The 10,870-nt window shown below is 45.2% G+C and overlaps 1 non-coding gene across 1 annotated transcript; it reads right to left on the reverse strand.

Moving 5' to 3' along the window:
- Window positions 1-9,680: 9,680 nt before the first annotated feature.
- Window positions 9,681-9,753, reverse strand: Trnak-cuu (transfer RNA lysine (anticodon CUU)). The gene has a single exon. It is a non-coding gene; the product is annotated as a tRNA-Lys (tRNA).
- Window positions 9,754-10,870: the final 1,117 nt, after the last annotated feature.

A 10,870-nucleotide genomic window follows, 5' to 3' on the forward strand; every position in this document is an offset into this window, starting at 1 on the left:
GGTGAAGGTGGAGGTGGCTTGAGCCTACACAGACAGACTGTATGTGGGAGTTAGCAAGCTCTTGTGACCCCAGAAGAGCAAGAGTAAGTTTTAGACACCTGATGCAGAGGTACTTTTGTTTGTTTCTCTATAAGTCTCACTATGCAGCCTTGGCCTGACTGGAACTTGCCCTGTAGACCAGGCAGGCCTCGAACACACAGAGAGCTGCCTGCCTCTGCCTCCCCAGTTGTTAAGATTAAAGATGCATGCCACCACGGCCAACCCTCAACAGAGTTTTTTACACTGTGGGACTTTGTTCTTGCTTAAGTGTGATTTATTTTATGCCCAGGATTTTCTAGAATAACAGAACTTATAGAATATATATGAAATATATATGAGATTTGTTAGAATCACTTACAGGCTGGAGTCCAGCCAATCCAACAATAGCTGCCTGTGAATGGAAAGTTCAAGAATGCAAGCTGCTCAGTTCAGGAGGTTGGGTGTCTCAGCTGGTCTTTAGCAGATGCTGGAATCCCAAAGAGGTGGGCCCTAATGCTAGTGAAGGAATGGACATGCTAGCAAGGCCAGGGCAAGCAGAAAAAAAACCTGAAAGCTTCCTTCCTTCTTCCACGTCCTTCTATAGGCTTCTAGCAGAAGAAGTGGTTCAGATTAAAAGCGCATGTCTTCCCACATTAAGATCTGGATTAAAGGCATTTCTTCCTAGCTCAAAGATTCAGATTAGAAGTAGATCTTCCTACTTCAAATTAAGAAAAAAAAAATCCTTGCAGATGTACTTTCCATTGTTGGGTTTTAGTTCCAGATGTAGCCAAGCTGACAACCAAGGACCACCGTGACACCTGATCCTGCCCTTTTGGAGTAAGAAAGATGTAACATAAAAGATTTTTGATGTCCATAAAAGATTACAGTTAAGAGATTTGAGACGTTTAAAGCAATGACATCTTTAAAGATTGAGGGGGATCTTTGAAACTGGTTATATTATGAAATAAACAGGAAACTTAAGAGGACAAGCTTATTTTTTAAAAATTTATTAGTTTTAAATACGTATTTATTTTTTCATGTGGAAGTATGTATGCCTGAATGTTATGGTTTTTAAGGTGAAATGTTTGTGTGCCAAGTGGACAAGGGTTGGTTTGAAATTCTTGGTTTTAGTGTCATTTTTTAAATACTTATTTATGTATTTTTATGTGTGTGAGTGCTCTGTCTGCATGTACAGCTGCAGGCCAGAAGAGGGCATCAGGATCACATTATAGATGGTTGTGAGCCACCATGTGGTTGCTGGGAATTGAACTCAGGCCCTCGGGAAGAGCAGACAGTGCTCTTAACCACTGAGCCATCTCTCCAGCCCTTACTGTCAATTTGTTACAAATTAGATTCACCTGTGTATGGACCCCCCCACCAGAAGGATTGTCTTGACTCCATTGGTTGATGTGGTGAGATGCAGGCTGGTGGCAGGCAGCATGGGCTGGTAACAGCACAGATTAAAAGGGCCTGGCAGAGGGGCCACCGATCCGTTTACTCAGCCTTCCCTTTAACTACAGCACTGAAGTACCCCGTTGCTGCTACAGATCCCTTCACTGAAGTCAGAACCAGTGTTTCCAGCTTCCTCCCTGCTCTAAGGACAAGCATCCTCACCTGGCACCAGATTGGCACTACCTAGAGACTCAGCCTTGTGCACTGAACAACTACCAGGCTGTCAGCCTCCCCAGGGTGCAACTGTCACTCTGTCACTGCTCTGATGGCTAAAGTGCCCAGCTTCAAGGACTGAGCGACTACTCGGTTCTCAGCCTCTCAGGTGTGAGACGACAGTTGTCACTATTTTAATGTAAGCTGAGTTAATAAATTCTATGTGTCTAATTTACAAATTACTCAGATCAAATGCACTAGGATCCTAGATTGGGTGTGATAATCAAGTACAAACACACACACACACACACACACACACACACACGCGCGCACACACGCACACGCACACATACACACATTCAGGCATGTATAATCACACACACGCAGGCACACACACACACGCAGACACACACACATGCAGGCACGCACACGCATGCACACAGACACACACACAGGCACACACACACACACGCACGCAGACACACACAGGCACATACACACGCAGACACACACACACACACACACACACACGCAGGCACGCACACGCACCTAACGAACACTATATTGCAGAACCCCATTCTCAGGGCTGATGACGCAGCCACAAAGTGCTCCCCTGGCGTGTGCAGGACCGTGGGCTCAATCCTCAGCTCTGCAATAAATAAACTAAACCAGAGCTGGAGTGATGGTTCAGCACTTAGGAGCAAGAGCTTGCAGAGGTCTGGGAGTTTGAATCTCAGCACCCAGGGCAGGCTGCTCAAAATTGACTCACTCTAGCACTAATTCCGGGAGGTGTGCCTCCATTAATTTGCATGTGTGCCCTCATACACCTCATTAAAAAGAAAGTAAATCTTACTTAAGTGAAACCCTTTCTCCTGGTATCCTAAGCCAATAAATCAACATTCAAATGTGAAGTCCAGGCTGAAGAGAGGGCATGGCAGGTGAGAGTGCTCCTCACTCTTGTAAGGACAGGAATTCGGTTCCCAGAATCCTGAGTGGGTGATGCACAGCTGTCTGTAACTTGTCCAGGGAGTTGGGACACCCTTCTCTGTAGATGTGCACATGCACACATGTGCACACCCAGCACACACATATAAACAATTAAAAATAAACTGAATCTTGGGGGAAAAAAATCTAAACTGTGAAGTTTCATTTATGCTCGTAGTTGTAACAATACAATTTCATGACAGTGCTAGCTACTGCTAATAAGTGTTGGTGTTGTTTCCCTTTGAATATTGGGCCAGAGTGTCAGAAACTCTGGGTATTTTGTATAAGTGTTCCTCTTCCTCTTCCTTCCCCCTCCCTCCCTCCGTCCGTCCCTCCCTCCCTCCCTCTCTCTCTCTCTCTCTCTCTCTCTCTCTCTCTCTCTCTCACACACACACACACACACACACACACACACACACACATACATTCACAGATAAGTAAACAGTGTGGAAAAAAGCCTTAGGCTAAATTTGGGGTTTTGCAGAAAAGCGACTATGTTAAAACAAAAAGAAACACCTAAGTATGTTTCTAAAAGCAACTAACTCAGCCCCCACCCTCCACCAAACAGATCATCAAGAACAAATCTCCCTTGTCTGGTTGCTTTAGTCCCATGGGGGAGTCTTCCCAGCATGTGCCAGTCTTACTATATTCAGTAGACAGGAGATGCCGCCTACAAGCCAATTTTCATTCAAGCAAATCTGTGGCGAAAGAAATCTATATTAGCAGGAATCACCAACCGCATTCCAGGGACAGCTACCACAAGCCGTTGTATATAACCAACTGCTGTTTGGAACATGGCGTGCCAATGCTCGCTGCCATTTGTGTGGGCAATGGAGAAGTGTCTGCCCACAGACAACACGTGATCAATATTGGCATGGGTGATATGCAGAAGTTGGGGCAACATGAATATGTCTCCTGGCTGATAACTAGGGAGAACTTGCTTGAGTTTCAGGCCTGGGCAGGCCATGGCAGTGACTGGCTTGGAATCTGAGCCACACTAGGAAGTCAGAGTGTGAGGGTTGCTCTGGAGAAGACAGTCAAAGAGCAAGAACCAAACCAAACTGTGGGGCAAAGGGTATGGCTGGCAGTGAAAGGCAGAGGACCAGGGGTGCAGCTGCTGGTCCACTCAGCTGTTTTGAAGATGTTAGACAGGTATTTGACCTGGCAGGCGTCTTACCATGAGCACACTTGCCTTACTGATGGTGGCTGATGTTAAAGGGATGGTGGGAACAGCGGCACGGGCAGTGCATTGGACAATATGTACCTTGTAGCTCTCTCTCTCTCTGAAGACAGAGTGGTGCATGACATCACCCTCCCATGGCCACCCTCAGCCCCAGCCATAAGCTAGAGAAAGGCTTTCCTCTGCAGCCTTGGATGGATGATAGAGCAGGTAAAATCACCAGAACCACGTTCAGAAACACAGACCTTGATTGGTAGCTAGGGCTCCAGATCCCCTTGGCAGGCTTATTTCTAAGAGAAAAGGTCCTTTAGAGTTCCTCTGGCTTGGCACTTACCATCCATTTTAGCGCTTCTGGGCTGTATGCATACTTTCTGTTGAGAGTGGCTCACAGAGTGGCTGAGTTATACTGACTTATGTGTGACTCTGCTTCCAGATTTCCTAAAGTGAGAAATTGAGGAAGACGTTACATTAATGACCTTCTTTCTTCCTGGAGGTTCAATCAAATGATAGGAGAGCCATCTGCATGGTAATTATAATACCCTTCCAAGTGAGTCCCCGTGCCTCAGTGGAGGGGAGCATGGAAGTCGTATCTATAATGAAACTCAGAGCCATCACCTCTAAATCACAGGGAGGTTAATTCAGGCTGGGCAGTCACAACCAGAAAGGGCATGATATATAGCAATGGTCATGGGGACAGGCTCACACTGGTCTCAACAGTGGAAGGCAACAGGAAATAAGCTGTCATTTGACACAAGGCTTGGGCTGGCAGCTGCCTCCATCTGGGGCTGCTTGGTAAGTACCATGACCATTCGAAGTTATGAATGGGTATCTTGCCATTTTTTTTCAGTATCAGAGCAGCGTTGAGAGAATATCTTGCATCTGGATAGAAATTTCACCTGTCAATAATAAATCTGATGGACTATAGCTTAGGCAGGAAATAGGATGTAGGGCATCTAGCAGGTAGAAAAGATTCTGGGATGGAGGTAGGTGTGGAAAGATTCAGCCAGCAAGATGTGAGGAAGACAAATGCATGGCACCTGAGCACAGGTAACCAATCACATGGCAAAATGCAGATTAGTACAATGGGTTATTTTAAATGATGAGCTAGTCAGAGAAGAGCCTGGCTATATGGCCTAGGAATGAATATATACATATAAAGCATATTGCACAAAGTTCTTTCCCTAAATCCTCAAATCAAAAGAATTTATTACTAATGAATGCTATTGATGGGTCATACTTTGGAGGAGTTGGAAGAGTGGTCAGGAGATGTACATATCCCTCACCTTTTGGAAGGTCTACCTATAGACCTTCATAGGTGCTTGTTAGTTTATAGGTGATACTTGGCAGGACAGTGTCTGCGGGTGTGGGAGAGTGTGGGCGTTATAGCCTCATGACTAGAGTGACATTCTTCCTGCTCTTTCTGTCCCAGGGGACCATATGAAGTCTTTACTTTCTGAGATGAAATACAGCTTACCCTTTCAAGATTAAATCTTCTTTACTCTTCACGCTCTGATGTTAATCGAAGAGCTATAACCTAAGATCTACCCCCTAACATCAAGATGGACCCGTGGGCTTCCAGATTGTTCCCCAGGAGTCCTCTGCTGTTGCTTTTGCTGAGTTACTCCAGTTCCACCCAAGGCCAACAAACCAGTGAAGCCCTGGTGATCGGTGTTGGGGACGGTAGGCCATATGGCCAATGTTCAGCCATCTTGTCAGAGCCTAGGTTTCTATCTCTCCAGCAGTCTGTTGTTTACCAGAAACCAGCTGACCCTGTCGTGATTCAGCAGTTAGACTAAAGATAAGATTTAGATGGAGCCACCCTGTTGTAGTTTAGCAGTTAGATTAGATAAAGATAGCAAAATATTCGGTGTGGCAGAACGTTGTGACCTGCTTGGAATTCCTCGCATCTTGAGATAGCCTGCAGCTGGGTTGCCATAGCAATATGCTTCCCTGCCCCCTGCCTTATAAAACCTTCCACTTGAAAAATAAAATTTGAGAGCTTGATCAAAGACTTGCTCTTCTTCTTCGTGTGTTGTGTTCTGTCCCTATGCAGGAGAATTCTCCTCCCGAGAGTTAGTCGAACCCCGGCAGGCCAGGTCAGATTGGACTTGTGCTTTGTCCTGCTTGGGTTTTAAAAGCAAAAGCAAGCTTTGATCTTTTTTGTTTACCCCTGACAGAGCTCCAGGACTGACAAGACCTCAGAGCACAGTGTCCTCCTCAGAGCCCCATTGCAATTCTTATCTTGGTTGAGCTCATGTTCTGCGTGGTTTGGGGCAGGACTTATGATGGGTGGTGTCATATGTGAGGTGGGCCTGTGCGGAAGTCTCCACTTACTGAGAGGCACTGAATGACCACAAGTCATTCTGCGTGATCTGAGACACAGCTTTAAGTATTGGTGTGGTGTGACAATGCTGGATTGCACTCTATAGCATTTATTAACCACCTTCCCTCACCCGCCACTGTGTGTGTGTGTGTGTGTGAGTGTGTGTGTGTGTGTGTGTGTGTGTGTGTGTGTGTGTGTGTGTGTGTGTGTGATTGGCATACCCATTTCCACCTCTTTTCCTGAGATTTGCTTTTGTGGTGGTTTGAATGAAAATGGCTCCCATGGGCTCATAGGGAGTGATGCCATTTGAAAAGATTAGGAGGTGTGGCCTTGTTGGAGGAAGTATGCCACTAGGAGTGGGCTTCAATGTTTTAGGAGCTCAAGCCAGGCCTAGTGTCTCTCTCTTCTTGCTGCTTGAAAATCCAGATGTAGAGCTCTCAGTTACCTCTCCAGCCCTATGTCTGCTTGTATGCCACCATGCTTCCTGCCGTGACAAACCTCTGTACCAGAAGCCAGCTTCTACTAAATGTTTTCTGTTATGAGCATTGTCATTGTCATGATGTCTCTTCATAGCAATAGAACACCAACTAAGACATGTCCCCCTAAAACCTGCTATGTGATATATGACTTTCCTGTGGCTGAGATAACAAACGACCATATATTTGGTGCCATGAAGCAGCAATAATTTATACTTGCTATTCAAGAAGCCAATTGTATGAAATATGGACCACTGGGCCAAAATCAAGTTGTCAGCATGGATTCAGTCTCTCCAGAAGCTCTTAGGAAGATTCCAGACTCTATCCTGGCATGGTTTGGTTTCTCTTGCTGTGGTAAAATGTGGATGAAAAGCAACATGGGGGAGGAAAGGGTTTATTTGGCTTACATTTCCTCATCACATCTCTGTTGTGGAGGGATGTCAAGTCAGGACAGGAGCTCAAAGCCCGAACCTGGAGGCAGGAATGCAGGAGAGACCATGGATGAGTGCTGCTTACCTGCCCAGGACCACCTGTCTAAGACTGACACTGCCCACAGTAGGCTGAGCCCTCCTATATCAACTAAAAATCAAGAAAATGGCCCCCAGTTGACAACTGAAGTTAACTAGGACATAACCCTTTTATCTAGCGGCTTCTCATGGCTACTGGAAATCCTTGGCTTGGGACCACCATTGCCCATGCTTGGAGGTGAGCATCTTCAGTATTTCTCTGCTGCATCTTCATGCTCTTCTCTCCTCTGTGTGTGTGTGTTTCCTCCTCTCCTGCCTCTCCATCATGAGGATACATGTGATTGCGTTCGGGCTCTACCCAGATAATCCAGAACGATCTCTTCATTTCATGATCATTAGTTTAACAGCAACTCCAAAGGCCTTAGTCTAAGTAAGACAACACTCCAGGTTCTGAAGATTAGGCTCTGATCGCTTTGGGAAATGCTATTCATTCTATTAAAAATGCTTCTTTGACGTGCATATTTCTTATGATATTATTCATGCATAATAGTTTTTAAGAATTTTTTAATTGAATCTGACCTTCCATGGAATGGTCCCCAGATCTCCAAAAGATCTGGCTGCGTAAATTAATTCAACAGGTGTTTCACATCAGATTCACAACCAGACGCAAACCAGTCACTTCATGTAGGCTCTTTCTAAATTGTCACTCTAGATTTCCCCACCCCCTAGAGCCCAGGGAAGGAGAACCATACAGGAAATGAGGCAACAGACAAGTAGGGCAAGCAATCAGGCCTGCTTTCTTCTACCAGGAAGGTAGGAAGGTAGAGGATGAGAGCAAAGCCTTAGGGAAATAAACTAGAGCAACGTTCGCATTCCCCCTGCACAGACACAGGAGCGTCTGGTCACAACAGCCCTGTGGGACAGTATGTGACTTAAACCAGCTCCTGGACAAGCAGGCTACTCCTCCAGGGCCAATTGTGAATGTCAGTGTCTCCATACAGTCTACCACAGCTTCCGGACCTTCCAGCTTTCCTGTACAATTGCTGTTTCAACTCAGCAAAACAGACCTCAGTCTCCCTTAGCAGGAGGAATTGGTTTTCCAGAATCTGAAGGTTGGGGTGGAAGAAAGAAATCATGTAGATTCAGAAGATTAAGCCGAACAAAACCTCCGAGTTGCTGATAACGGGGTCCAGGAAGATTATCAGGAAGAGGAGAACAGAATGACATCCGCTGAAGACACCGTGTTTCATGAACAAAGCCAGCCATTCAGACTGGGGGGACAAAGGCTTAAGCTGCCAAGCCGGGAGGACTATTGTCTGCTCTTCACTGCCAAGTGTAATTACCTTCTGTGCTGAAAAGACTCTCAAGTAGTGCTTTCTCCACCTTCCAAGAGGAAGGAAGATCTTTTCTTCCTTGTCACACACCGTGGCTCCTGCAGGCTCCAGAGCACAGACTGAGAAGTCTCCAGTCCTGTTTACCAAGGAGGGGGTGGAAGGTGGCTGACCAATACTCCCCTAGGGCTCCAGGTTGCTTTCAAACCATCACTGCTGTACACTCTTGAATTCAGGCTGTATAATTCTCTGCACTAACCTTCTATCAGTGCCATCAAAACATAAAATTCTTCCTTGCTCACAAAACTCTGCCATCTTAGATGGTGTTCCTATGGACCACCTGTATTAGAGGTCATGACACCATTGGTTCTATTCTCATCAAAGCCGCCTATAATTTAGTTATTAAATCCATAGAACTTTCTCAGTCTCTACCCTCCTTTCTGTATCTCTGGCATTTGACCTTGCTGGCCATCCGACTCATGAAAAATATCTTTACCAGCTTTCTAGTACATTCTTCATCTCCTGCAGTGCTTGTTTTTCATCTTACTCAAGAGCTTCCTTTCTGTAAATCTTGCTGATTGATCCCTTAAAGTTCTCTCCTGCAAGTTTTCTCTGGCCTGTGGATCATCTCATCCGCTTCTGTGATTTCAGCTGCTGTCGTATCAAGACACTGGCGATTCCCAAATATTCAATCCCAGCCCCCCTCCCCAGTCTCCCGGCCTTTTCCTACAGATGTGTGTTGCACATTCCCACCGGTGCATTCTTCCAAGAACCTCCATTTTATGAAGGAGAGATAAACCTGTTTTTTAAGATTCCAAGTGTGGAATTGGAAAGGTCTCATGAGAGAACAGGTGAGATTAATTCACTAAAATACCAACCACCTCGTGCAGGAGCTTAATTGGTGCCAGCTAAAAAGATCCCATGAACAGTCTCTGGGAGGAGATATATAAATGAGCCCAGAACTGGAGGCGGGGGTTTTTGGAGACTTGAGATAGATTTGGCTGTTCATCGCTGCACTTCAAGACACCCCTAGAGAGGACCGCTCGAGGGAAGGCTTTGGGGCTCCGACTCCTGCTGAGGTTCTGGGTTCTGGTTATCCCAGGTTCCAGCAGAAGAAATCCTGTGGCTCACGGCCGGAGATTCGTTCCTTGCAACTGATGTCCTTAAGGTTTTGTTATTGTGTCCATTAATCCTCATTTCCTATTGTTTTGGTTAGTCGGGTTGTAAGTGACGTATGCTCGATCACTAAGTTGTTAATAAAATACATTGGTTTAAAAAAATTGAGCCTACAGGTGGTGCCCAATGTGGGGCCTGAACCCACGACCCTGAGATTAAGAGTCTCATGCTCTACCGACTGAGCTAACCAGGCCAAATGGGTGTTAAGGCCATTCTCCAGTTGCTCATGAAGAGTCTGAATCTTGCCCTGTAGCTGTTGCACCTCTTTCACGTGGTCCCGGTAGCTGGCCTGCATGCTGCAATCTCCTGTTCCCGGGCTACCAGCTGCTTCTTCAATTTTAACCTAGTAAAACTGACTTGCTACCATTCCAAGTGAGATCCAGTCTTGTGCTTTTGTCATTTTTTATTGATTTACATGTGTATCATATATTTTATATACACAGTGCTATTGAACCCTTTAATTAACACGCTGATTGTGCATATAAATTCTTTATTGTTATTACTGGTGCAATTATGAACAGCCGATGTCCTCATTGCTATTGAGATAATTTGTATTGAAATGTAAAATACAAAGTCACAAATACTAGCTGCACAGACGAAAGAATTATTATCATCCCCATCCAGACCCAGAGCACCTACCAGCCTCCCGAATGCCTTGCCTATCTTGCATGCTTTTCCCTGCCTTCCTTCCCTCACTTAATTGGTGAGCTTTGTCTGTTTTCCAATTTTATAAAAACAGCACAGTAGAATACACATTGTTTCACTTAATGTTTGTGTGCTTTGTCCAGTAACTCCACCTTTATTACTTCATCTGTTTCCATTTTGAAGTAGAAGTCCGCTTTGCAAATGTAACTTATGACCAATTAGACTCTGACTAGTTTGGAAATGTCAGATGCTGCTTGAATATTCTGGTGCATATCCTTTGGTCCATACACCTCTTCAAGTGTCTGCCTTGTGTCTGTCGTTTTAAACGCTTAAGTGACTCATTAAGCCTGTGAACCACACATGCATATTAGATAGCAAAAGAAAAAAAATTTAAAGAGCTCTTGATAGGTTGCAGTAATTAGCTAAAAAAACGAATGTAGCTAAATTTAACAATGGCAGACGAAATCTTTTCCACTTCGCTTTTACAAAACTATTATTGCGCATGCGCATGATATCTGTCAGTTAAAATGGAAAAGGCCGAACATCCAATGGTACAGGAGAGGTTATCTTGAATAGGAATCACTTAATCTCTAAGTCCATTTGGGACAGTTTTCCAGTCTTATAGATGCTAGTGCAGAGCTCAGCTGGCAGCGACAGGTCCCTGG

Source organism: Acomys russatus, chromosome 23 (assembly GCF_903995435.1).
Source record: "Acomys russatus chromosome 23, mAcoRus1.1, whole genome shotgun sequence".
Classification (NCBI taxonomy): Eukaryota; Metazoa; Chordata; class Mammalia; order Rodentia; family Muridae; genus Acomys; species Acomys russatus.